General features: G+C 38.1%; 1 long non-coding RNA gene across 1 annotated transcript; it reads left to right on the top strand.

Moving 5' to 3' along the window:
* Positions 1-10,481: 10,481 nt before the first annotated feature.
* On the top strand, positions 10,482-12,383 carry LOC127075151 (uncharacterized). The gene is made up of 2 exons (XR_007786225.1): positions 10,482-11,034; positions 12,106-12,383. It is a non-coding gene; the product is annotated as an uncharacterized LOC127075151 (long non-coding RNA).
* Positions 12,384-13,014: the final 631 nt, after the last annotated feature.

Genomic DNA, 13,014 nt, shown 5'->3' with positions numbered 1-13,014 from the left:
CATTTCCACCTTCCTTCAACTTCATCAACATTCTCTGCTATGGCAACAAAAAACTTTCCACAAGAACAACAAGATGTCACAACATCCTTCACCATCTGGTTCCAAAACTACCAAACCTGGGCACAAAGATAGAACTCCCTCTATGGACTTTCTTAATGAAGATATTTTGGACGTGATTCCCCTGTCTGTCATTCCAGGAGACGCTCCTGGTTCATCCTCAACTGCATGCCCTACTCAAGGTAACAGTTCCAATATCCCCTCCAGCTCTACTTATACTCCTAGTTCTAAGGACGACATGCATCACACTGATCGTGTCATAAGGAACCTTGTTACGAGAATCCTCAATGAGGGACACTCTGTAAAGGGAGTTTCTACTCCTCTATCAAGAAGGGACCCCTCTCCTGAGATTGGACCTCACAATGAGAAGGAGGATGATTCCTCTAGGTCTGAAAAAGATATAGCTGCTGAAGGATTATGCTCTTTAGGGTAAACTTTGTCTAGTAAGAAATCTGTGGCATCTGCCAATGCTTCACAGTCTAAGAAGCATGATTCTACAAAGAAGGTGATTGACCTGGAAGGTGAGAGCTCGGATGATGAAGATGATATCTTGCTTCATCACTTGAAGCCTAGTGTAGCTAAGAGGATGAAGACAAGAAAGGGTAGGTCTGTGGCTGAGATGATGACAGCCAAAACTGCTAAGAATGCTACTGCTGTAGGCCCCTCAAAGTCTTGGAGCAAAGTGGAGGTGAAGAAGAGAAAAGTAAGAGAAAGTTCTGACTCAAATGAAGATGTTGAAGAAGATGTCCCTGACATCTCTCCTGTCAAGAGAACAACTGTTAGAAAATCCCCTGCAAAAGTTGTTGTTGTACACTTGGATAATATTTCCTTCCATCTTGAAGATGGAGCAGCAAAATGGAAGTTTGTAATCCAAAGGGGAGTGGTTGTGGAAAGAGAACTGGGCAAGGATGTTGTGGAGGTTAAAGAGGTCATGAACCTGATTAAATCTGCTGGATTAATGAAAATTGTTACTGGGTTATCTCAGTGTTTTGAAGGTCTGGTTAAAGAATTTATGGTGAACATCTCTAAGGACATTGCTGATAAAAACAACAAAGAGTTTTGTAAGGTGTTTGTTAGAGGGAAGTGTATCAATTTTCTCCAACTGTGATTAATAAGTTCCTAGGAAGAGGAACAGAAGGTGCTTGTGAACTAGAAGCCACAGACAATAACGTCTGTAGGGAAATAACTGCTAGACAGGTCAAAGAGTGGCCTAGCAAGAAGCATCTCCCTGCTGGAAAGCTAACTGTGAAATATGCTATCTTGCACAAGATAGGGTCAGCAAATTGGGTACCAACCAATCACATCTCTACAATCTCAAATGCTCTTGGAAGGTTCATATTTGTTGTTGGAACCAAGTTGAATTTTGATTATGGTAGATTCATGTTTGAACAAATTGTCAAACATGCTTCTACAAATGCAGTGAAGCTACCCATAGCTTTTCCCTCAATGATTTGTGAGATAATCCTGAGCCAGCAACCTGGAATTCTGAGCATAAATGATCTTCCTAGTAGAAGAAAACCTCCTTTGTCAGTTCATTACAAATTATTTGAAGGCAGTCATGTCAATGACATTGTCATGACATCTGCTGTGAAGAAGCCAGCCTTTCAAGGTGGTCTGATTGCTGAACTGAAAGAAACTTGTAAGGAATTGGAGACTGGGGTAAGGGTAGCTAAATCCAGGAAAGAAGCTTTGGAGGCTCTAATTGTAAGCTTGGAGCAAGGTGATAGAGATAATGTTGGACAGGCCAAGGAAACAGAAGCTCAAACCTCTAGTGAGAGGTCTGATACTCAAGATGAATCAAGTGGCAGTTCTGGTTCTGAAGCTGATGAAGATGCAAGCTCCTCTGACTAATTTTTGTTAAAGTTGTCCCCCACTGTTCTGATGGTGTGATGTTCTGGATGTTCTGATGGTGGTTCGTTTGGTAGTCTTGTTTTGATGTCTTGATGTTTTTTTTCTGGGTTCCTTTTGATTTCTCTGGATTTTTATCTCAGCTTGTTAAGCTGTGTATGTTTGTGGTTCTGTAACACCTAACAATATGTTTTGACATTCTATGTGACATTCTGTTTGACTAATAGACATTTATTTTGTCTCATTGGTCTCTTTGGTCGTGTGTATTGTGAGCCATTCATTCATCCATAGATGATTGAATTGGACTTACTTTTGAGTTGTAATTTGTCCATTCTAAGCTTTGAAGCATGAGTGTGTGTTTACTTGGTTGAAGCTTTTAAGCAAGATCAAGTATGTGTCTTTGAAGAGTGTCTTCTTTTCATTGTAATACTTGTTTTACATCACTGCTGTGATTGAGGGGGAGTGAGTAGGATCTCATATCTAAGAGTTCTTAGGTAGAAGTCACACAGGTAGAGATTAGGTGAAAAGACTGTAACTTGAAGTTGTTTACTGAGAGTCTTTGAACTAATTATGTTTAATGGATTTCCTTCCTGGCTTGGTAGCCCCCAGACGTAGGTGAGTTTGCACCGAATTGGGTTAACAATTGCTTGTGTCACTTGTATTACTGTTCTTTATCTTTTATCCTGTTTATATTGTTCAGATATTAGTGTCGTGACATTACCTTCGACATCTCATATCTAATACCAGAATTCCAGCTTGTATTGTTGTTTTCCTGTTGAAATTTATATTTCTTTCTTTTCTCTATTATGCTTCTGTCTATGTTAGATGTTCTTGGAGGGAAGTTGAGGGTTGTTGAAGATGGTAATTTTTGAATTCTGCAGAGTTGAGGAAGAGATTCCCAGTTTAGTTTTTGGCAGGTTCTTGTAATTTGTTGCAAGATATAGAAATCGTTGGTTATGGATTAAAGGTTTGTGTGAATTTAAGATTGTAGGGTTTTGGAAGTTGTTAGTTAGAAATTGGAGGAAGGAGAGTTCAATTCTGTTATGTTAGGGGAGAGTGTTTATGAGGAGTTGTGAGCTTTGTTTTGTTTTCAGTTTGGAGATTAGGGGATTCAGTTGGAGGTTGTTGAGGAATGGAAGTTTAAGATTTTTCAGTTAGGGGTTTGTTGTGAATCGGTTGGAAGTTTGTTAGGAAGCGGTTAGCGGTTGGTTAGAGGTGACGAAAAAATGGTTTTGTTTTATACAGGTTGGGTTTATGTGTGTCATACCCCAATATTCGCCCTACCCTTCACATAATCATATAGGTCACTAACCCCAAACATTTGCATATCATCTTAATCCATTCATTTCATTTGAATAAGCATGGTTCAACACAAAAAAACCTCATTATCAATAACAATTATCCAAATTCATTCATTTTTATCCAAAATCCATTTTACAATCCAATCCAATTTAATTCCAAATTAATCCATATTTCATTTTTTAAAATCCACTTTTTAACCCAAGTCCATTTGGTCCATTCACAAAACAATTATGCAATTTCATTTTTATCCAAATCCCAATCAACCATTATCCAGTTTCAATTTTTTTTATCCAAAGCCCTTAAAACCAATTTTTTAGTCCATTTAGTTAATCCAACTTTCACTAACCAATTAATCCATATCCAATATCACAACACAAATTAACCAATTAATTCATATCCACTTCTTAGCCCATTAGTCATTCTTTAACCCATTAACCCGTATCCAAATTACAATCCATGTCAGCATGAGGAAAAACAACCAAGCGCAACCCTCACCTTAAGCAGTAAATGACTTCAAAGGATTAAAACGTTGCATAAGCTACAACTCTTCTCCATAACAATGGAACTACTGGCTGCTGCAATGTAAAGTTGTTGCAGTGTAAAATAACAAGCTAGTGTACAAGCGCGGCTTAGCTACAAAACAACGACGCACACCACCAGCCCCAAATGCAGAAACAACAATAGCCAAATCAAAGCACACGGCAATGTACCAGGTGCAAGTGAAAACGACAACAATAACGTCCAATCCAAACAACGACATCAACAGCAGCGCATTAATACAAACGCAACACAAGCTGCGGCGCACCTAAAGCAAAAAATTAAATGCAGAGCTACGGCATAAACGACATCCAAAATACAAGTGGAAACATAAGTCGTATGCAAGCAAACACACGTAAATGACAATAACATTCCAAACGCAACTTTAAAACACACCAAATAACATCAGCTTCCAAGCTGCAAAGAGAAACATAGAAAGTTGAAAACGACAATGTGGAGAGAAGTGGCTCGCCCCTGCTCAACAGAGGTCTCAAGTATTCTACACTTTTGATATCATCAAGTTCCTCAATTCATGTTCTTTGTGGAAGATTTCTGGATGTCAGATGCTTACCCACAAGTAAGACAAGTTCATTTTGGAAATGATTAATGTCATATTTATGCTAGTTTTGAAATCTCATTATGTTCACTGGAATTATGACATATAGTGAATAGATCACTAATGAGAATTTCATATTGATACCAACATAAATGATAAGAAAATCATTAGGAGTCAGTTTTAATATGATTTTACTGACCATAGTACACTTTCGAAATAAGTCGTGCTTCAATTAGGTCTTTTAAGGGTTGTAACGTGGCCTGGTTCACAGTTTTAGAAAGAAAGGATTTATGGCTCGAAACCTATTCTAACCCACCCATTCTCCTTGATGTTCTCCAGTCATATGTTCATCTAGTTCTATACAAGCGCTCGTCTTCCAAAAGGGATTTAGGAGTGAAAGGAGCCCACAGGGTTTTCAGAGTGGCAGTCATGCACCTTCTGTTTGGTTTGTAGCCACATAATTTTGTTCTCGTTTAAGATTTTCTTTTGACTCCTCTTTGTGTTTTTTTATTTCCCTACTTTTGCTGGATTGAATCTGATTTGCAATCCCGAAGGAGGCCCTAATTGTTTCCTAAGTCACTTGTTCTCAAGTTTCGACTTAACGGGTTTTCTTTCTTTTGATTTTTTTATGGAATAAATTGTGTGACATTTGTTCATTTGATTGGAAGGGTTGTGAATGCCTCGTGCCTTTGTGGGTGAGGGACAACCTTTGTGGATTTGTTATTTCTGACCTCTTGCAAGGGATAAGATATGGTTGATCCTCAGATAGGACACTCCTCTTTTGAAGTTTGAACGTCTGGTCAAACTAACTGATGAATATCCTGCCCCGAGTTAAGATTTATGGTCTTATGTTTAGAAACAAACTCTTACTCCTTGGCTCAAAGGGGTTGACTAGGGATTATCTTCCTTATAACTCTGGTGTTTGGGGATTTAAAATAATTCCTTACATCGTCAGTTACATCGTTAGTAGGGTCTTAATCAAAAGCATATGTGCAGTGATTCCGTCTTTTCAATTTCGTCATTCTACTTTTGATTTTGCTTAACAAAAGTTTGATATCGATGAGAAATATAAGTGGACACGAATGGATTTATTCAAAACATGCATATTTATTTCAATGTCATTATTATTCAAAAATAAACAAGTTTATTACAAGTGAATGTTACAAATGGCAAACAATAAAAATTACACATGAAAAATGATTGAACAAGCTAGTGATTGCTGGAGTGATCAGCCTTATTCCTCCCATAACTTGGGGTTTGGGTGCTTGCATGAGCTGATGGAGTAGTCCTACAGATGGAACTTATTCATATCTACCACTACTCTGACTATGGTATTGTAGATGTTCTTTCTTGCACGGGGTTATTTGGGACTATTGGCGTGAACGATATGGATTTTGAGTCAATCAACTCTTATACTTTATGCTTCAAGGCTCTGTAGTTCTCGATAGTATGCCCAGGTGCTCTAGAATGGAATTCACACCTAGCATTAGCATCATAGCCTTGAGGGGGAGGTGTTGGGGGAGGGGGGGTCCCAACTCTCTATATTGCACTAAAGAGTCTCGAAGCAAGTGAGCAAGCAGTTGAATGTATGACATATGCATCAAATTTATCCTTATCTCTAGCTTCCTTAACTTCTAGTGCCTCTGATGATAAGGATTCTGTCGTTGTGGAGCGTAGGGTTTTGATATTGTATTGCTGGAGGACCAATAGGGATATCATACGTTGGCTGCTGATACGGGTTAGGTGTCACTACTACCACCGGATAGTATGGCATATGGTAGGCTCCAGCTTCCCCTTTGGCTATTGTGGCAGCATTGGTCTCCCCTTCCTTCTTCTTTGGGAATCTGGAATGGGATTTCTTTGCTTCACTAGCCGCGGTTGTTGTATATTGTATCTTTCCTATCTTCAGGCAGTTCTCGATTCACTCACCAGTAATGACCAGATCTGAGAATCCCGAGGTAGCGCTTCCAATCACCCTATCAAGGTCCCCTTGAAGGGTGTCCATGAACACATCCACCAACTCTCTTTCAATAAGAGGTGGTTGAAACCTGGCGGCTAGATCCCTCCAATGTTGGGCGTATTCTTTAAATGATTCTTCTGGCTTCTTAATAAGGTTTTGGAGCTGAGTCTGATTGGGAGTCATGTTTGAATTATACTGATAATGCTTTAGGAAGGCTTTAGCGAGTTCCCTCCAGGTTCGTATATGTTTGCGCTCGAGCTGCATATACCATTCGAGAGAAGCCCCACTAAATCTATCCTGGAAAAAGTGCATTAAGAGTTTTTCATCATCAGAATGAGCAGCCATCTTTCTACAAAAAGCTCGGATGTGGGTCTTTGGACAGGTGACCCCTTGATACTTTTAAAAGTTTGGAACCTTAAACTTAAGAGGAATTTTCACGCTTGGCACTAGGCACATGTCGGTAGCATCTAACCCAAAGGTATTAGGACCTTCTATCGCCTTTAATTTGTCCTCCATCATACGAAATCTCCATTCGATGTCAACAGGAGAAGGACCAAAAGTGTCATAAATTGAATCATCCATTGTAGTGAAGAAAACATCTTGATTATCTTCAATCCCAGGTTGAGCTCTCCCACTGATAGGGATGTTGAACGTATGAGCACCATTTTGGTACATGGTACCTCCTTCAGGAGGTGGTTGAGCTACAATAGGCGTACCAGTTCCTCCTAATGGATTTACCGGTATTGTCACGACAACAAGGTTGGTGGAGGCGACTCTCATATTGGCCTGACGCGTTTCCTCTTGTCCTTTAACCAAAGCTTGTATAACTTCAATAAGCTGACCCATCCGGGCCTTCATAGTGGTCACATATTCCCTTATAACAGCTTGGTTCTATTCCAACTGATCCATGAGAAGTTTCTGATTACTGCGCGTGTTGTATCGGTGCCGGGAAGTCAGCTTGATCGTAGCAGGTTCTGAATAAAGGCCAAACAATAGTGAGTTTTCTTGAATAGGTCTGATGAAATGTAATTATGCATGAATGCAACAAGTTTTTATGTTCCCGAAGGAATGCATATGCTGAATGGTGTGATGAAATGGCATGCAACATCATAGATCAAAGGGTTCATGGCATCTCAGACAATCTGATGATGAAGCTCAAGGTATATTGAAGGTGTATTTTTTTGAAAGAAACAAACATGTCCCCTCACAAGGTGAGTACTAAGAATTATGGAGATGCTTAGATTCACAAATCATGAGGCGAAAGTATCATTGTCAGCACAAGATAACTTATAGGTCAAAAATACCCTCGGGATGATCTCCTCTAAGTGAGGTTTCCCTCAACTTCGGAAGCCAAGAGTTGTCTAAGGTCTTTGGAGGCATGGACTCTCTTTGGAAGAATGGTTGTCAGTGCGAACATGACTCACGTGCCGGTAAAACTCCAAAAAGAATCTATTCCAAGAGGGATATTTTTGTCTCCCCCCAAGACAACTACATCTGACAGGTTAACACGAAGTCCCTCCTATGTTATATATACTCTCCAAGCCTGGGTATTGGGATTTTCACTCAAACAATAGATCCAACCCACAAGATCAATACAAGATATATATAACAGGAATATACATAACAGGAATATACATAACAGGAATATATATAACAGAAATGGATAAATAAAGAAAACGATAACAGAAGTAAACATCTAAGAAAAAGGATACATGCAAGCTAGGCTTGACTCGCTTTAGGAAACTCCATAAATTCCCTAGCAGAGTCGTCAGCTGTCGCGCCGCGAAAAATACATAGTCGCTAGTGGATTTTATTTATTCCAAGGGAAAGGGAAAATAGCGATAAAATCCTAAATGAAAGAATGTTCTCGAAATCAAGAGTGGATTCGGAAGTCTGTTATGCAAGGGGAAGGTATTAGCACCCCTCACATCCATGGTACTCCATGGGAACCACTTGCTCGTATCAAATACGTATGGATGTTGTTTATCTGTATGTTGATTGCTATCGGGAATGAGATGAAAGAATAAGGTGAGAGAGAAAATAATTTTTAAGTTAGTGTGCTCGCCAAGGATTTGGGCCCTTGCGCATACGTATCCTCATACGTGCAACAAGGAAGTCAGAGCTCGGTAGTTCGACTTACAAACAAAACATTTGTTTGGTTGTTTTTATTGAACAGTATTGACGATCGCGCACTACTATTGACTTGCTTGTATACTCTGTCATGGGAGTGGGAAATATTTATTTGCGGTAAAGCGGATGCGGTTGGATCACACTCTAGCAGTTAAACATTACTTGCTCACACATGGAGGCTTAAGTGTCGTTCACGGTAGAACAGAAGTAACACATCATTTTTTAAAGGTTTTGAAGAGAGTGCACTGAGGCAAGAGATGATTTGATTTGTTGGGGTTGATTTTATGTACGGAGACAAGCATCAGACCCTTGGCTAGATACAGTCAATAGTCCAAGAACTCGGGAGTTGAGAGGACAACGTTATACTAACCGCTCTTTTTCATCCAAAAAAGAGATTTGAATTGTGAAAAAAGTTTGGCAAGTCTAATCATTGGAACTTAGAGGGAGACAGGTATCTAACCCTTGACTAAGTACGTCCAATAATCAGAGTACTTGGGAATTGAGAGGACAATGGACTCCTAACTACCCTTTTTCTCCCTCATAGCACCTAGATCTAACTTGTTTGAATCATTAGATGTTTTAAGGGGTAAGTCAAGTGTCGGGTACTCAAGCTAGGTACAACCGACAATCCAAGTACTTGAATGTTGTGTACAAGCACGTACACCTCATTTTTGCATTCCGGTTTGTTATGAAAATGGTTTTAAAAAAGGCACTTGACGTTGGATCAAGTGTTTGAGTTTATTATGAAAAAGTGTGTGAAGAATGGAGGAGAGAAAGATAATGAGACTTAGAAGAGAATGGAGAAGAGATTAGAGGATGGATCATGGAGTGGATGGGAAATACTTGATGTTAGATCAAGTATTCACATTACAATGGTGTGAGTTTATTTGGAAAACAACTTAACTTAGATCAAGTACCATTTGTTTATTTTGAAATGCTTTATTTATCGTTTTGTTTTTTATCTTTTTAATTAGCATGCATAATGAATTAACAAAAAGAAATAACCCTAAGCTATTACATGATCGTGGGATGGGGGAACATTTAATCCACAATGGGGGGATGTAAGAAATTACAACATAAATGGAAATAGAAATAAAATTAGACAAGATTACAAACTATGTATCATGCCTAAAGCATACAAGTGGAATGATACTTCAAACAATACAAGGCTATTGGATAGGTTAGAAGCTTGACTAGTTAGAAGTGTGCTTGAATCTCAAAGTCACATGTGAAAGCACAAAACAATAAATGGGGTTAGCATGAGATCAAGTCAAGTGAGAATGATACAACAAGTGTAAATATATTCAATGGTTTAAATCAATTCATACAGTAATGGATTAATCAATGAAAAACAATCAAAGATCTATCATGTGATCATGGCATATGAAAATAGGCATACTGAGCATTCATCACCTAAATTGAAATGGAATTTTCAATTTATCAATACGATCACAAACCAAATGAATCGATTAAAAGTCAATTAAACAAAGAGAAAGTTAATTCTAAAGATTGAAATCTATCTAAACATGAATTAGGATCACGCTAATCAATTGGGAAATTAGCAATGTAAATTATGCATGAAATCTAATCTACATGAACATGTTAATCACAATGCAGTAGTCAAATTGAATGAAAATTAATCTAATGTGAAAATCATGGTAAAATCTACCATTATTAACATAAACCCAAATCTATAAAATAAAATCAAGATCAACAATCCCTAGTGGCCAATTTTATCACAATCATGGCATGGTTAACTATGAAATTAATTCTAATTAAAAAGAGTTGATTAAACCTAATTTTTAACTAATTACCTGATCCTAATTAACCATGAATTAATCTAATATCCCTAAGAAAAAACTATGAATTAACCTAATCGAAGTCTTGAAAATATTAAATCTAACATCAACAAGAAAATCAGAATCGTGTTAATCATTAGAAAACTAGCAAGATTAAAATAAATGAAAATCCTTAAGAATGGATTAATGGGGGATTAAGAAAATTTAATGGACTAGGTGTGTGTGAAGTTAAAGAGGGGTATGAACTGGATGGAAACGCTTGGGCCATGAAACTTCTTGGACAAAAGGCCCAAGCTCTATGTTTCCAAGCACAAACCGGTGTTTACTCAAAGGACTCCACATTATCAAGAAGAACACACATCAAAATTGAAGGAGATGCAAAACTAAAGTCAAACGCAGAACTCACCTTCACGATGTAAAATAACACACCAAATCAACGCGATCAACTACGAACCCCAAGAATTTGCGGCCTGCTCCGACACGCTGGCTCCCAGTAAATCCTTTCTCGGATTCATCATAGTTTTTGTCTTTGGTTCGAGTTGTGGTAGAATCACGTTGTGTTGCTGTTTCTTCTTTGTCGTGTGCAATAGCGTATTGAGATTGATACGAATCCTTATTCGTGTGCCTCCTCTTTGTTTTTGCATAAGAAAGATGGAACCTCACGTGCACATCCGTTGCCGAGTGAAGATGAAGATGAAGGATTTGTTCGTGCGTGCATTCTGTTTCCGAGTGAAGATGAAGAACGAAGCATTGAAAATGTGAGGAGATTCATGGTTGAAGCGGTGAATCAATTTCGACCCCAATTGTTCATTGACGGACTCGTGATGACAAGTCGAAAAGTGAAGGTACTCGCCTCTCTTTCCTTCCTGACATGAGTTTTGGCGAGTTCTTCTTTTTCTATTATCCGCCGGAGGTGTTTCTCCCCTATTCTCTTCTTCTTCTACGTTCTGCCTGTATTGTTGTTTTCATGTTGAAATTTTGTTTTTCTTTTCTTTTCTCTATTATGCTTTTGTCTCTGTTAGATGTTGTTGGAGGGAAGTTAAGGGTTGTTGAAGATGGTTATTTTCGGATTCTCTAGAGTTGAGGAAGAGAGTTCCCAGTTCAGTTTCTGGCAGGTTCTTGTGATTTGTTGCAGGATGTAGAGATCGTAGGCTATGGATTGAAGGTTTGTGTGAATTGAAGATTGCAAGGTTTTGATAGTTGTTAGTTAGAAATTGGAGGAAGGGGATTTCAATTCTGTTCTGTTAGGGGAAATTTTTTATGAGGGGTTATGAGATTTGTTTTGATTTCAGTTTGGAGGTTAGGGGATTCAGTTGGAGGTTGTTGAGGAATGGAAGTTTAAGAGTTTTCAGTTAGGGGTTTGTTGTGAATCGGTTGGAAGTTTGTTAAGAAGCGGTTAGAGGTTGGTTAGAGGTGACGAAAAAATGGTTTTGTTTTATACAGGTTGGGTTTGTGTGGAGCTGTGAGAATGTGTTGTTGTAGGTTGTTTATGAATGATGCTCTATTTTGACCTGGTGGTGGCAATTCGGTATGTTAACATGGTATGCTTGTTGAATGAATATGTGTTGCAAGTCTGCAGGCCTTGCCATGTTATTGTTGCAGCCACATGATGACTTTATTTACTGTAATATACTATTGCTTTTATATAGAATGTTAGGTCTACTAGTTATTGCTATGTTGGATTTGTTTGCAACAGATGTGTTGTTGAATGCAATGTGCATGGGCTGTTTGGTCTGCTGATGATATTTGTTGTGAAATACATGTGAACTGTCGTTATTGTGATGTATGGAACTGAAATTATGCTATGTAAATCTGGAATTTGAATTAGAAATATGAAATTAGCATGAGCTTGATAGTAATTATGCTGATTTTGAATTGCTTGTGATAATAACTTGAATTCTCCGTTTCATTTGCAGGTTGTGTGTCATGGATTGGATGCTTGAATTGAATGGATATGGAATGCATTGCTTGAAATTTGGGCTTGGATTTTGAGTGTGCTATGGCTATGAAGCTTGAATTCGATATGGATTTCTGTTGTAAATTTTGTAATCAAAATTCAAGTTGTATTAAAATTGGAAATGAATGTAAATATATGTATGTAAGTTTGTTGTAATGTGAAGCTTATGTAATGAACTTGAAATGTAACTTGTAATTTATTTTTAACGGAAATGGAAAATGAATGATTATATGATAATTGTTATATGAAATTGGACCGTGATGACAATGCAATGCACATATGAACTGGAACTATTGTGAATCGATTATACAAAGAACAAAACACAAACCAAGGTTTTGACCAACTATGAGGGCGCCATGATTGAACGTTGACCTGACTAGAAAGCCCAATGCTCAAACCAGATGAAACGTGCCAAGTTACAAGACTTGAAATCCAATCAAGCAAAACTAACCAAATGACACTTGTAAGACCCAAATTTTGACCCTAAGATTCCTCATGCAATTTCATCATAAGCATCAGCATTGGGATCATACCTTGGCATCCTCCTTACCCCTCTTTCATTGGATTTGTTTGGGGAGAGATCACCAAGCACTTTGTGATTATATCATACTTGTATTTTATCATTCTACTAACCAAAATACTAAAAACATGTCTTTGCATCTATCTAACTCTTTTTGTAGGTAAATGCATGATCTCCTTGATTCATTGATCACATCTAGGGTTTGAGACCCTCATGAACAAAGAGCACAACCAAGAAGTGATTCAAGAATGGTTATGAACTTCATATATGAGTTCCATTGATTCCTACATGTTATATTGATCAAGTTTTCTTCAAGAGTTTGAGGGTGATTTGCCTTGGAAACCCTAG

The sequence above is a fragment of the Lathyrus oleraceus genome, chromosome 4, assembly GCF_024323335.1.
Source record: "Lathyrus oleraceus cultivar Zhongwan6 chromosome 4, CAAS_Psat_ZW6_1.0, whole genome shotgun sequence".
Classification (NCBI taxonomy): Eukaryota; Viridiplantae; Streptophyta; class Magnoliopsida; order Fabales; family Fabaceae; genus Lathyrus; species Lathyrus oleraceus.
The sequence above is the reverse complement of the archived record's forward strand: the minus strand, read 5'-3'. Positions and strand labels throughout refer to the sequence as shown.